General features: G+C 33.1%; 1 protein-coding gene across 1 annotated transcript in view; it reads right to left on the bottom strand.

Annotated features, from left to right (window-relative positions):
* Positions 1–13,515, bottom strand: part of LOC141516451 (trichosurin-like) — a 113,490-nt gene that overhangs the window by 52,307 nt on the left and 47,668 nt on the right. Inside the window, exon 2 of the mRNA XM_074227523.1 lies at positions 458–559. The gene's annotated coding sequence lies outside the window, so the exon portion shown is untranslated. The remainder of the gene's footprint in view (positions 1–457; positions 560–13,515) is intronic.

Below are 13,515 nucleotides of genomic sequence, written 5' to 3'. Positions count from 1 at the left end.
TGGCAGCTGTCTTAAATGAATATGAGGAGTACTGATTAATTCCTTAGAATAGGCAAAGTTCATAAATGTACCATATGAGATCAATCTTGGATTCTATCATATATCTATTTGCATCCATGCCCTAGATAGAATAAAGATCATACTCACTGAATATAGTGAGGTAGAAGAAAAATTCCATAATAACAAGTGTTAGGCTAGCTCTTAAAGGGGAAAATCTTATTGCACAGAGCTAACCTTTGAGGTAAGACAAGGAATTTAGGTTTCTTATAAAAAATATTATCTAGTCATAATTGACCTCAAACTGAAGTATTATTAGCTGACAAAAAAAGAAAACATTTAGATTATTAATGTCATAGATAGATAGATAGATAGATAGAGATAGATAGATAGATAGATAGATAGATAGATAAAGGAAGAGAGCACCAAGTGCTACTTTTGAGGTTGACAGAACACTTACCAAATAGTTCTCATAACCCAGTGTTCTTCCCAATTTGACAGTACACAATCAGGAAGTTTTTATACTCAGTGTCTTCCATGAGAAAGTAATTATCTCCAAGATCTGAGAAAAGATACAGGTAGTGACAATGTGAAAATTCCCTTTTCTATTCAAGGCAAAAGAAATGATCATATGGATTTCAGTCTTTTGGAAACACTAGATGATGCCCTCACATGAAATCTGAGGAATCACCTTTTACTTATCCTCAGTCTCCCTTCTCCTGGACAAATGTTGAAGTCTCTCAGTAAAGTGTGATTTTTTTCCTTATCTTTTTTCGTCATTTCCCCTCCTTATGTGGCCTATATTTGAACAGAAGTAGTAAGCTGATAGCATAGTGGAAAGTGAGTTCCACATCTGAATTTACCCTTACATTTAGCACTTAAAAGGAGATAAATCCACTAAGGAAAGAAAGGGTCACTGATTTTACACACTCAAAGGTGAGGAAGAGATGGATAAAAAAGCAGGCTTTCATGTGAATTCTTTAGACAACCACTTGCACCTAATAGTTGGTTCTAAATGGAGATGATGGAAAGGTAGAACCTTCATTAGAGAAACTGGAAGATTCTGAACTGTTGACCTTTACTCAAACCTTGAGAGAGGACCCCAATCAACATTAGCTTCATGAGTCCATGGAAAAGGAATATTCATCAAGACTCCTAGAAATATCCATTCTCTGCTATACTTCTCTTACTTGGATGGCTCTATGAGAATGCCTTAAGAAGAAATTTTATCAGGGGTGGCTAGGTGGTATAGTGGATAAAGCACCAGCCCTGGAGTCAGGAGTACCTGGGTTCAAATCCAGCCTCAGACACTTAATAATTACCTAGCTGTGTGGCCTTGGGCAAGCCACTTAACCCCCTTTGCCTTATAAAAAAAACTAAAAAAAATAGAAGAAGAAATTTTATCTTATATTCCTTTATATTTCAGGCAATTTCTAGCATAAGGCTGGATACATAGCAATTTAATGGCTATTTACTACATTGATGCTTACTTGAATTTATGAATAAAGAATAAAAGAATGGATCACTTGTTTACAAGATATAGAGGGGACACTATGTTTTCTGTATTTTCTCCAATTCATCATTCCCAGATAGAAAGAGCCTAAGCTACATGACTACTATGGTCAGATATGCCATCCTAACTGCTGTTGCAAAGTACATAAACAAATGGACCATGGTAATCTCTACTATCACCAGGGGTCATTAATGGGGTCATTATATGCACTTAATATAAGGAGTATATAAAATTGAAAAAAAAACACCAGTCTTGTGGCCAAGAAACATATATTTAAGTTCCAGGTTTGAAATTAATTGCAAATCACCTGACCTTCAGGATCATCCTTTACACTAGGAAAAGTGAGTATAAAACAAGAACATATTGATCTTTTGTAACCTTTACAGCTGTAGAAGGTATTAGAATTATATTTGCTTGATTCTCCTTTGCTTATGTCCACAGTCCCCAGGATGACCAACTCTTCATATTGCTGTGCAATCTCTCCAATTCTCAACATCATTGGAAAATATTTTTTGAATAATTTAAAAATATATGATATATGTACTTCTACACTGATCCTGGGACAGCTCCCTACACTTTTTCCAACCTATGAAGATGGATAGATTATGGATCTTCTTCCTCAGATAAGGGAATAGTTATCACAAGAAATTCTTGGGAGTGATGAAAGGTCTTTTCTTATATGATTCATATGATTATAAGTCCCTAGTCTTGTTCCATTTCAAGACATGTAGACACCAAGAATGAAAAAAAAAAGCAATACTCCAAATATTCCAAAAGGAAGCCAATCATTTTGAAGGACACCTTCAGAAACATGAACTTAGGAAAACAAGAACCAGTCATTAGGTCCAATGATTGATGAATAGTTGAACAAATTATGGCGTGTCAATGAAAGACTATAGCCCTTGGGAATAAAAGGGATATGAGAAAGCAACTAGTCCAACTTTCTCATTTGACAAATGAAAAAACTAAGGTTCAGAGAAATGTATTTGCTTAAAAAATATAGTGATAAGTAACAAAACTAAGATATGAAATATTTTAATGAAATATTATTGTCCCTTAAAAAGATAAATATGCAAAATGCAAAAAAGTGGAAAGATTTACAATGATACAAAGTAAAGAAATCTGAACAAGAAAAATTATACATATACTGACTAGATACAATTATTATAGTTTTCTAAAGAAAATAATAGCAACAGTATCTGGTAAACAAACACATGAAGACAATAATAGAAAGGGAAATATATACAAATAAAATGACATTGTATTATTTTGTTGGGTTTTTCTTTTAGTTAATTCTTGATAGTTTAGAGTTTGTAGATTATGCATAATTTGATTATTTTTCTCTTTGTTTAAGTAAAGATGATATGTAAATATATGTGTGTAAATATATTTATATAAATGTGTATATGTGTGTAAATATACTTTTATATAAAAGAAAAATGACATTACATTATTGCTATTATAATCATGCAAGGCAGGAGTCATTTAATATATTGAATTTTTTTTTCTATTCCATGGTGGAAAACGATAATATACCTAAACGATACTTAGCATTAACTTTGTATTGGCCAGGAATCCTAGTTTCAATGAGTGTGATATTAATTTGACTTGCCATTCCAACTAGAAATAAAATTAGTATTTTTTGCATGTTTTGCACAATGAACTTTATGTAATTCATATGTATTATAGCCCAATCAGTAAAACTGCAATTCATATATTGCTAGTGAACTTCTAATTGCCAAATCTGATAGACTTTTCTCAATCTTATTCTTTTTTTATTTCTCTGCAGCATTTGGCTCTATTAAATACTTCCTCCCTATTTCTCTCTCCTCTCTGAGTTTTTCTGATCCTACTCTTTACTGGTTCTCCTTCAGTCTTTTTGACCACTCTTCCGTCTGCTTAAATGAATCTCTATCACACTAATCAGGACTCTGTCCTGGGTCATCTCTTTCCTCTCTATATTCTTTCTAAGACCTCATGAGTTCTCATGGGTTTAATGATCATCTCTTTGAAGATCACTTATCTATACATTCAGCCTTGCTGAGGACTTTAGTTCTGAATCATGGACAGCATATCATAATGCATGATCATGGATATTTAGAAATGACCATCCAATAGACATCTTAAACTCAATATTTTCTCTTGAACCTACTTCTCTTCCAAACTTTTAGTGTCAACCATTACTTGAATCACATAGATTTACAACTTATTGGGAACTGATTAATTAGTTGCCTGATTGATAGCTACTTTTCCTTCAGTGTGACTTGGTGAAAGAGTTTTGAAGTTAGAGTTGGGGGACAAAAACTTCTTATTTCTATTACTTGTGCTCTTAATGATCTTCCCATAGTGATTTAACTTCTATGGGCCTCAAGTTTTCCTTTGGAAAAAATGAGTACATAGGTTTATATAAACTTTAAACTATCTCCCAAAATTATTAAATGATTAGTTTGAAGATAGAGCAATATCACATGATTCTGTCAGATTCTACAAATTCTGTACTCATTTAGTATAGGTAACTGTATCAATATCACCATTCTCTTTGACTTGGAAGGAGAAGATTTGAAACCTGCTTTGACCACCTGGCATTATTTGCTCTGGTCTGTCAGAAACCACTGCTATGGAAAACCACTTCCCATTGACCTAATGCTAGCCAGCCATGAAGGACACATCAATGAGATAATTTTTAAAAAGTTGTCCAGTTCCTTTGATACTGGTTTTCATTCTGAGAGAGATATAAAGAAAATCATTTATCTATAATAATTATATAAGTTGTTTATCAATTTTTTAAAACAAAATTTCAAGAATGACTAGACCAGCATATAAAAAATTCTTAGAAATCAATAAGGAAAAAGACTGACTAGGCAGGAAGGCAAGGACTTGACTCTGCCTATGGCCAGGAATGATGAAGAATGATCTGTAACAGTAGTTAAGGGTTGAGGTCCCAGATCCATAAAATATGAAAACCATTAGTTAATAAAGCCTGATGTCATGGATATACCAACTACTTACACTGCTTACCAACCTCTCAGTTATGGAGTCACTTTCTTAAGTGAAGTAGATAGAAGGAGAATGAATTTGAAGGAATGTAAGTCAGAGACTTGAAATAAATAGAGAAAAAAAGAAATAGAATATGATACCAACAAGAAATGGTAAAGATACAATTATCATAGTTTTCTATTCCATCCTCAAACCCTTCACCTCACAAATGAACACCAGTAGAGGTTGTCTTAATTGTACCTCTTCAGGTCTGAAATCAGAGTATGCAAGGATCCATTTATCAGAAACAAATGGATTGACCATGCAAGGCCAATGGTCAGAAGTAGAAGCTTCACCCTTGTGAGAGAAGTGTGTTCTTCTCTAATGAGGAGTAGAAAAGGAGGTTAGTAGGAATGAAGAAAGGTTCTAATGAAGTGAGGTTCCTTTACATACTATCCTCTTAGGCTTGGATACTCTGTGTTACCCCTCCTCCCAGATCCACCCCTGCATTTCCCCTCTACACACACACACACACACACACACACACACACTAACGCAAACAGAGACTTGGTATTCCCCAGCTATTACTTAATTCTGCTAAGAGTTCTTAGAACTTTGTGCTCATATGGGGATATTTTAAATTATCATTAGTACCATCATTCCAATAAAAACTGGCACTTAGTGATATTATTTAAAAAAACTAAGTTTTAGAAAAATTACTGGTCATATCTACTGCCTGGACTGTTAGATTAGATTAAACAATGTTTTTTCATTTAAGGACAAAATGTTCATCTTAAAATAATTCAATATGAAGAAGAGAATGAGAAATCAATGCCTATGTTTGCTTTTACTATAGAAATTAACTAAGGTAACAATAAATGCATTTTCAGAAGGAGTTATGATTTCCCTGTAATGTTTACCCTAACTACCCCCTCCAGGATGTTCTGCCTTTACAGTTAGACTTTGTATAATTCTTTTAATTAATCTTTTTGAACATCCGAAGTAACTAAGGAGACACTTCTTAGATGAGTACCCTCAAAATGAAACATTATTATTATATATTATCATATCTGTTAAGATATATGTATATGTTGTGTTTCTGCATGTGAACTATATATATATATATATATGTATATATATATGTGATTATTCCATGCAATTGTATTATATATTGCAACATATGGCTTAAGACTATGTATTGTGATTGTTTGAATCTCATCCCATGCTAGATTTCCTACTCAGCACTTGAGGCTTCCTCATCCTTGAACATCCATCTGCCATACCTATCCCTTTCTTTTATTTATGATTCCTTCCACTGCCCCTATTTAAAGAGAGATATAGGCCAATCGATCTTCATTACTTTCTCAGTTTTTTTGGACTTCAATATCAGGATCAGCTACAGTCAAACCCTAGGATCTCACTCAATGGATAGGACCTTCTCTCCCTTATATACATTGTTTTCTATAACCTTCTAATATTAGAACATCCCTCTGCTATGCCAGTCCCTTTCTTCCAATGGTAGGTACCTCCTGAGGCCTCTTTTTTGGGAAGAGGTCCAGGCTGGCCAATTTTCTTTTTTTCTTAGTTTTGCTTTGGAATTTCTGAATTTTGATACTGTGCCTCCATGAAAGAACTTTTAGCATCTTCCCCCAACCATGAAACCTCACCTCCCATTAAATAATTCTTTTTTAAAAATACAACAATTCTCAGGTCAAAGTAATCCATAAATCAAGAAAAAAAGAGATCCACAAGAAAATAAAAGCAGATAAAATCCCAGCATCAAGAATAATAAGAATAACTAGCAAGGAAGATCACTGGAATCTTGGGAGCTCATTATTGTTGTATAAATTTTTAATCCACAAAGAATTAAAATTAAATCAAACTTCCCTGTTTTTTGCAGCACAGTTTTGACTCAGTCACCTCAGGTGGTGTTGTAGGAATCTGAACATTGACTAAAGTCTCCCTGGTTCTGCAATTGCCCTGACAAATATTTGGTGATTATTTGGTGTGCATTTTACATTTACTTATCTGTGCATCTGTCACATTCTTTGAGAAAAATATAAGCTATAGAAGGACAGGAACTATTTTATTTTTATCTTTCTATTTCCACAATACCTTGCATAGTACTTGGGATCTATTAGGTATTGAATATATTTTAATTTATTTCAACATTTCTGGTGCATGTTCATCTAATTTCAAAATATTTCTAGCAAGGGACAGAGCCAAGAAGAAAGAGAAAAGGCTTTACCTGAGCCCTCTCAACTCTTTTAACAATATTAAATTATATCACAAAACAAATTCTGAAGTGGCAAAAGCCACAAAAATGACAGAGGAAAATAATTTCCCAGGCCAAAACAACTTAGAAGATCAGCAGGAACGCTCTTTCACACTAGGGTGAGAACAGAGCATAGTTCAGTGTAGGTCCTGCCACATCAAATCAGTAGTTGGTCTTGAGGACAACTGAATCAGTGACTACAGTGGTTGTTTCCAGACCTCTTAACCCATAGATATTAAGAGGATCAGAAAACTGGTCAGAAGAAGATAGGGTCACTTTTCAGGCACCAGAAGCAAGATTCTGTTGCATTTCTCATATTTGAACTTTGGTTGCAGTCCTTATTTCAGTCCTAGAGTAAAAAGGAGCATGAGCATGCCAAACTTGTGACAACAACTGGGCTAGGACCCTGGTCAAGGTGAAAAGGAATACTAATGATAGCTCACAGACCAGAGCACAGGTCAGAAAAGTAGTAAACACATCTATTCCTAGATCAAACTTGTTATCTCTGAAAACTAATGACTTTATGAGAAATCCAAGAAACAATAAAACACAACAAAAGAATGAAAAAATAGAAGAAAATGTGAAATATCTCACTTGAAAAAAATGACCTGGAAACAGATCCAGAAGAAATAATTTAAGAATTATTAGACTACTTGAAAGCCATGATCAAAAAAAGATCCTAGACATTATCTTTCAAGAAATTATCAAATTGCATTAATATTTTATAGCCAGATGTAAAATAGAAATTAAAAGAATTTACTGTTCACCTTCTGAAAAAGATATCAAAATGAAAACTTTCAAGAATATTCTAGCTAAATTCCAAGCTCCCATGTCAGGGATATAACATTTTAGGGATCAAAAAAGAAACAATTCAATTATCATGAAGCCACAATCAGCATCACAAAAGATTTAGTTTTTTCTACAATAAAGAATCAGAAGGCTTGGAAAGTGACATTCCAAGCGAAAAAGAGCTAGAATATAATCTTTGTTGAGGGGATAGGGGAAGGAATGAACATTGAATAAAATAGATGATTTTCAAGTATTTCTTATAAAAAGACAAGAACTAAATAGAAATTTACTTTTAAATACAAAACTCAAAAGAAGTGCAAAATGGTAAACAGGGAAAAGAAATCAAAATGATTTCAATAAGGTTAAAGTATTTATATTACAACTTAGAAAAATGATACTTACAACTTCTAAAACTTTTATAAGGAATTAGGGAATGACAGACAGTGGGAATAGATGTGAGCTGAATATAATGGAATAATGGTCCAAAAAATTAAACTAAGGGTCAAAAAAGATTGATGAACTGGGAGAAGAGGAAAGAAGATATAGAATGAGGTAACTTATCTCACATAAAAGAGGTAAGAGAGCTTTTACATTGGATGGGAAGATGTGGGAGGGGGCAGAGTGAGTGAACCTTATTCTCTTCAGAATTAGTCGAAAAGGGAATAACATACATACACAGTGGAGTATAGAAATCTGTTTTTCCCTACTGGAAAATAGGAAGGCAAAGAGATAAGAGAACTGGGAGGGTGGACTGGAAAAGTTAAAAGTCAGAAGTAAAAGACTTTTTCCCAATAGTTTTAATATTTTTTATTTAAAGTTTTGAGTTCCAAAATCTATCCCTCTCTCCCTATCTCCCTCCCTGACATGGTAAGCAATTAGATATGTTATATATGAGCAATTATGCAAAACTTTCTCATAATAATTATTTTGTACAAGGTTTGATTAAAAGGAAAAAATAGGAGCAACTAGGTTGCACAGTTGGATAGAGCATTGGCCCTGGAGTCAGGAAGACCTGAATTCAAATCTGATCTCAGACGCTTAATACTTAACTGTGTGACCTTGAGCAAGTCACTTAACCCCACTGCCTTACAAAAATGGAAGTGAAAAATAGCATGCTTCAGTTTGTATTCAATTAATATTAGTTCTTTCCCTAGAGGTTGATAATATGCTTTATTATTAATCCTTTGGGATTGTCTCAGACATTATATTGCTGAAAATAAATGTCACTCATAGTTCTTCATCAAATAATATTGTTGCTACTGTATGTGGCATTCTCCAGGTTCTATTCACTTCATTACATGCATCAGTTCATGTTAATATTTCTAGTTTTTTCTGAAATCATCCTCCTTGTAATTTCTTATAGAACAATAGTATTCCATTACAATCTCATACCACAGCTTCTTTTACCATTCCCCAATTCATGGACACTCCTTTGATTTCCATTTCTTAGCCACCACAAAAAGATACGTATTACAAAAATAAAAATTTCCAGTTTTCTGATTTCCTTAGAAGTTTGGTTATATCAGTTTTGATCATGAAAAACTTTTCTAATTTTATATAATCAATTTTTTTCAATTTTCAGTTTTGTAATTTTTCATCTTCTTTGGTCCTAAATTCTTTGCTTATCTATAGCTTTGACAGGTAGACTATTCCATTCTCCCTTCATTTGTTTATGATATCACCCTTTATTTGTAATTCTTGTATCCATTTTGAATTTAGTCTCAGACACTTAACATTCACTAGTTGTGTGATCTTGGTAGTCATTTGGCCCTGATTGCCTCACATCCTGGACCACCTCCAGTCATTCTGATTCCTATCTGGCCACCAGATCCAAATGATTCTGAAGGACAGAGTGAGGTTGGTGACTTAGCACAGCACCCCCTCACTCAAATCCAAATCACATGCTTGTCATGACATCACCTCCTTGATGCCATGGTCTTCTTCAAGTTCAAAGGACAAACATCATCTTGATATTCAGTGGTAGATTTGGGTCTCTATCTAGTTTCTGTCATACTAAAGCAAAACACATTTGAGAATGGACAGGGTGAAAAGAAAGGGGGTAAACAAGAGGGAATGTTTTAATTGAAATATAGTTATTAATAATAACTGTGGAATAAATTACACCAAGTTTCTTTGATAGAGATCTCATTTTTCAAATATATAGAGAACTGATTCAAATTTATAAGAGTGTAAGGCAATCTTCAATTGATAAATGATCAAAGGATATAAATGGGCAGCTTTCAGATGAAATAATCAGTTACCTATAATCATATAAAAATGTTCTAATTAATTGTTGATTAGAGAATTGGAGCTGCCCCACACCTATTAAATTGACTAATATGACAGAAAAGGAAAATGACAATTGTTGGAGGGAATGTGGAAAAGCTGAGACATGAACTTATCCAACCATTCTCCAAAGCAATTTCGAACTATGCCCAAAGGACTGTAAAACCATGCAGTCCCATTGACTAAGGTCTGTATCCCAAAGAGATTAAAAAAACAAAAAGAAAATGACCTATATGAATAGGAATTTTAATAGCAGCTTTATCAATAATGGAAGAGAATTGAAAATTAAGGGGATATTCAACAATTGGAAATCATTGAACAAGTTGATATATATATATATATATATATATATATATATATATATATATATAATTGTAATGAGTTGGTATTGTATAAGCAAGATGATTTCAGAAAAATTCAGAAAGAGCTGTCTGAACTGATGCAAAGAGAAATGAATAGCACCAGAAGAACACTGTATATAGCAATAGCAATATTAAGTGATGATCAACTGTGAATGACTTGACTAGACTCAACAAAATAATGACCCAAGACAATTCTGAAGGAATCATAAAAATTATGTCTATCTCCAGAGAAAGAACTAATAGACTTTATGCAGATTGCAGTATATTTTTTTGATTTTCATTATTCTTCTAGGGCTAGAAGAGTATTGGTGTGCTCTTTCACAAAATGGTAAAAATGGAAACATGTTTTGTGTGACTGCACATGTATAACCTATATCAAATCAATTGTCTTCTCAATGAAGGGAGAGAGAGAATTTGGAATTCAAAGTATTTTTAATGAATCTTAAAAAACTGTTTTTATAAACAATTGACAGAAAAATAAAATAATAAATTAATCATTGCAAGGAAAAAATTAACCAGATAAGCTTATGCTGTATACATAGGCATATGCATATGCCTATAAATGTAGATATATGCATATACAGATATATATTTCTAGTAGTGAAATAATTTATTAATGGAGCAGCCCATTCCATTGCTGGATCACTTTAGTAGTCTCCAAGTTCTTCCTCATATTGAGTAAAATTCTGCCTTCCTAATATTTCTGACACTTGATTATAGTTTGTGTTCACAAGCAACTCAAAATATTTGTGTTGCTTCTTTTGCAAAATTTGTTTCCCTCCTAGTGGGTATTTACTGCAGATCTGATGAGTACCTGGCCTTAGTCAAGTCTTCAAAATAATATCCTATTAACCTAAAACACTTTCTACTAAACTTTTTGGTGAATTGACTATTTTTATATGACCTTGCTTGTCAAGTCATAGTTAAAAATGACATTAAGAATGATCTCTTTTTTTTACAGATGATATAATGGTTTAATTAGAGAATCCTAGAAAACTAAATAAAAGGGGCAGCTAGGTGGCACAGTGGATAGAGCACTGGCCCTGGAGTTAGGAGTACCTGAGTTCAAATCCAGCCTCAAACACTTAATAATTACCTAGCTGTGTGACCTTGGGCAAGCCACTTAACCACATTTGCTTTGCAAAAACCAAAAAAAAATAAATAAATAAAACTAAAGAAAAACTAAATGAGACAAGAATTTCAGCAGTCACAAAATATAAAATGAACCAACACAAATTGTCAGTGTTTCTGTACATTTCCAAAAAAATCCAGGAGGAAGGAATTAATTATTATTCTTAGTGAATAATACAAAATTCTTGGGAGTCTACCATTCAAGATAAACAGACAAACTGTACATGCACAATTATAAGATAAAGTGAAGAAAAATAGATACAGTTCTCAATAATAGGAGAAATATTTACTGTTCACGGGTAGTCTGAGTCAATATAATAAAAATGGAATTTCTCCATAAATCAGTTTTTCCCTTCAATGTCATACCAAATAACCTTTCAGAGGACTACATCAGAGAGAGGGAAAAAAACAAATGTGTCAGGAAAAAATGGTCAAGATCGCCAATGGAATTAAGGAAAAAAGTGAGAAGGAAGATGAACTGGCAGTACCATATCACAAACTGTGCTATTAATTAATAATTGTTTAAAAAAATAGTACTAGATAAAAACTAAAAAAGTTGATCAATGGGAGAACAAGTAGATTAATGTATTGGTGGAGCTGAAAACTGGTTCAGTCATTCTCAAAAATAATTTGGAACTATGCTCTCAAAAATATTAAACCATATATATCCTTTGACCCTGCAATGTCACTATTGATCTTTAACCCAAAGAGATCAAAGAAAGAAAAAGGAGTTCAGTGATACAAAACTATTTATAGAGGCTTTTTGTGGTGGCAAAGAACTAGAAATTGAAAGGATGCCCATCAATTGGAAGATGTTTATGGCATGTTTATGGATTGTAATGCTATTGTGCTATAAGAAATAATAAAGAGAACTATTTTAGAAAGCTCTGGGAAGATTTGTATGAACTAATGCAAAGTGGAGTCAGCAGAACCAGAAAAAACAATTTATACAAAAGCAAAAATATCATAAAGACAAACAACATTGAAAGACATAAGAAGTCTGCTCAAAAAAATAGTATGTTTTCAGAGGACTCATGATGAAATAGAATATTTTCCTCCAATTAGAGAGTGATGAATTCAGAGTACAGATTGAAGCAATTTTCTTCACCAATACCAGAACTGTTTTTTTGATTATACACATTTGTAACAGGGTTTTTTCCTCTTACTTTCTCTCTAGGAGGGAGTAGGGAGAGAATCTAGAAGTATAAAATAAAATTCAATTTTTTTTAAAAGATGATTTCATTTTTAGAATCTTTCTGAAAATGAATTATCATCTCCATGAATATTTAATGATGTTTCCTTCATTCTTGAAGAGGATCATGACATCAAGGGAGATGATGCCATGATAAGCATGGATTTGAGTGGAGTGATGAGCTAAGTCATCAAGCTTCACTTTCTCCTCCACAGCCATCTGGGTCCAGTGGTCAGATGTGGATCAGGATGACTGAATATGGCCCTGAATGTGAGGCAATCCGGCATTAAGTGACTTGCCCAAGGTTATACAACTAGTAAGAATCAAGAGTCTGAGACCAGATTTGAACATCATCCTCCTGACTCCAAAGTCAGTGCTCTATTCACTGAGACACCTAATTGGCCTTCTCCATGAATGATTCATGCCTTCATTCTATAGCTTATCCTCATCATCTCAGAAAGCACTAAATGACCTCAATTTCATAACTACTATCTCTTTCTTCCTACCCCAACTCCATTTCAAACATAGATTTTTATTGATTTGTTGCTTTTGTACTTGGTCTTAACTCCCAGATAATTTGGGTTCATATACTGGTGTTAGTAGCTTGCCACAGAGCACAGGGTGAAGGAAAGACATAAATATCACAATACTCAAGCTGAAAGACATATAGTTTTATTGACAGTGTCAGTTTTTTTTTAACAAACAAAAATAAAATTTATTTGTTCCATGACAAATAACTAAAATTAGTTTTTTTATAAAAGCAATTCCTTTCAGATACTCTGATTAACCTTTAAGTGACATTAAAAAAAGCTTCAGCATCCTTTTTAATGCCAATATATTGCACAATTTAGATATAGCTATTGAAGTTTTAGCAGTAAAAAAAACACAAAATAAAAAGGAAAAGGAAAAAAGTAAAGAAAAAGAAAAGTAACCCACTGAGAAGCTTATGTATCTAGTAAGGTTTGGTTAGTATCAGTTTTTAAAATTACATCCA

The sequence above is a fragment of the Macrotis lagotis genome, chromosome 1, assembly GCF_037893015.1.
Source record: "Macrotis lagotis isolate mMagLag1 chromosome 1, bilby.v1.9.chrom.fasta, whole genome shotgun sequence".
NCBI lineage: Eukaryota > Metazoa > Chordata > Mammalia > Peramelemorphia > Peramelidae > Macrotis > Macrotis lagotis.
The sequence above is the reverse complement of the archived record's forward strand: the minus strand, read 5'-3'. Positions and strand labels throughout refer to the sequence as shown.